This window comes from Trichechus manatus, unplaced genomic scaffold (genome assembly GCF_000243295.1).
Source record: "Trichechus manatus latirostris isolate Lorelei unplaced genomic scaffold, TriManLat1.0 scaffold00002, whole genome shotgun sequence".
Classification (NCBI taxonomy): Eukaryota; Metazoa; Chordata; class Mammalia; order Sirenia; family Trichechidae; genus Trichechus; species Trichechus manatus.
In genome coordinates, this window is record NW_004443938.1 from 20,687,625 (window position 1) to 20,689,590 (window position 1,966).

The following is a 1,966-nucleotide window of genomic DNA, read 5'->3' on the forward strand; positions in this document are numbered from 1 at the left end:
TTTTTGCAGATGGATATCCAGTTTTGCCAGCACCATTTCTTAAAAAGACTGTCTTTTCCCCATTTGATGGACTTTGGGCCCTTGTCGAAGATTAGGTGATTACAGGTGGATGGATTTACATCTGGGTTCTCAATTCTGTTCCACAGGCTGCAATCTTTATGGGAGCAGATCGTCAAATCTTTCTCCTGTGGAGCCACTGGGTGGGTTCGAACTGCCAACCTTTCAGTTGGTACTTAACAGTTTGTGCCACCAGGTTTCCTTATGTTTCTGTCTACCCGTCAATAATTCCTCACTTCTATCTAGATAAGAGGAGGCAGTAGTGGTTCAGTGGCAGAATTCTCGCCTTTCATGTGGAAGACATTCCATTACTGGCCAATGCAACTCATGAGCAGCCAACATCCAACTGTCAGCAGAGGCTTGCGTGTTGCTTTGATGCTGAAGAGGTTTCAGCAGAGTTTTCCAGACTAAGACAGATTAGGAAGAAAGGCCTGGTGATCTGCTTCTGAAAATCAGCTGGAAAAATCCCTATGGATCACAATGGTCTGATCTGCAACCGATCATGAGGATGGCGAAGAACCAGGCAGAGCTTTGTTCAGCTGTGTGTGGGGCCCCCATGAGTAGGGGTCCAACTCCATGGCAGTTAACAACAACATCTACACAAATCTTCTAAGTGCTCTGAAAAAATTTTTTTTTTAAAAAAGACTTTCAAGTCTCCACCACCTCCTAACTTTGCCAGTCATAGAAAGTTGCCGCCTGTGGCAAGCTGGCTGAGCAGGTAAAAGTTTAATGAGGAAAAGTTCATAGGCTCCATCTTTAGACAGGCAGCAATGGGCTGTGACCCTCCCCAGCCCCTCTGCATGGCCATCTGGGAAGCAAAGGGCACGGCGGGGGGGCGGGGAGTGGCAGGAGCAGGGAACAGGTGACAGGGTGTGGCTGGGTCAGCATAAACTCATCACTATTCCTGGGATAAGAACTCCAAGTCCTAAATCAGCAGCAGCATTTTATTTTGGAAAGACTAAGACTTTTTTCTTCTGTAGAATCTTTCTTATTTTTTAGGCTATGTACTAATCCATGGAGCCCCGGTGGTGCAGGGGTTATGAGCTCGGCTGCTAACCAAAAGGTCAGCAGTTTGAATCCACCAGGTGCTCCTTGGAAACCCTATGGGGCAGTTCTACTCTGTCCTATAGAGTTGCTATGAGTTGGAATCGACTTGACAGCAACTGGGTTGGTTTTTTTTTTTTTTAATACTAATCTATTAGCAAAAGCATATTACAGTTTTGCATACATGTCGTTTTAAACAGAAATCATAGAAACAGACGTTGTGGGAGCAAGAGGAATCCTTTTCCTCCTTCTTCACACAATAAACCGAAGGCTCAGAGAGGCCTGGAAAGTTCTTGGTCCAGGTATATGTACAGCTCACTCTTGGTTTATTCACATATCTGTTCAGGTATCACTTTATCAGACAGACAGTCAAACACAGGCACAAGTGTGCACACACGTCACTGTCTGTCCTCTCATTCCCTCTTATGTTTCTTCTTTAGTCCTTGCCACCAGCTGGCACACTAAGTATTTATTTGTCTATCATCAGTCTCTCCTACTGAAGTGTAAGCTCCTAGAGAGTAGGGACTTTGTATTGTTCACTGCTGTATCTTTACCATCTACCACATGGCAGGGCCCAGGCCACGTGTTAAATAAAAACGTAATCTTCACAATACCCCTGTTAGGTCAGTTGTTGGTAGTATCACCATTTACAAGCGAGAAAACTGAGGCTGAAGTATCAAATAACCTGCCTGAGGTGAGTAAATGGCAGAGCTTGCACTCAAACTAAACTTTGTGTCAGCTGAATGAAGGAATAAATGGATAGATATTCTGCTTGTCCTTCTGCTATGTCTTCCCCCAATATACCTGTCCTCTGGTCACCTCCACCTCCTTCTGCCCTCTGCAGCTTGAAGACAAATAACAGCCT

At 45.0% G+C, this 1,966-nt stretch overlaps 1 protein-coding gene across 3 annotated transcripts in view; it reads right to left on the reverse strand.

Moving 5' to 3' along the window:
* MTHFD1L (methylenetetrahydrofolate dehydrogenase (NADP+ dependent) 1 like) overlaps positions 1–1,966 on the reverse strand; it is a 249,208-nt gene that overhangs the window by 134,627 nt on the left and 112,615 nt on the right. The gene's annotated exons all lie outside the window — the stretch shown is intronic.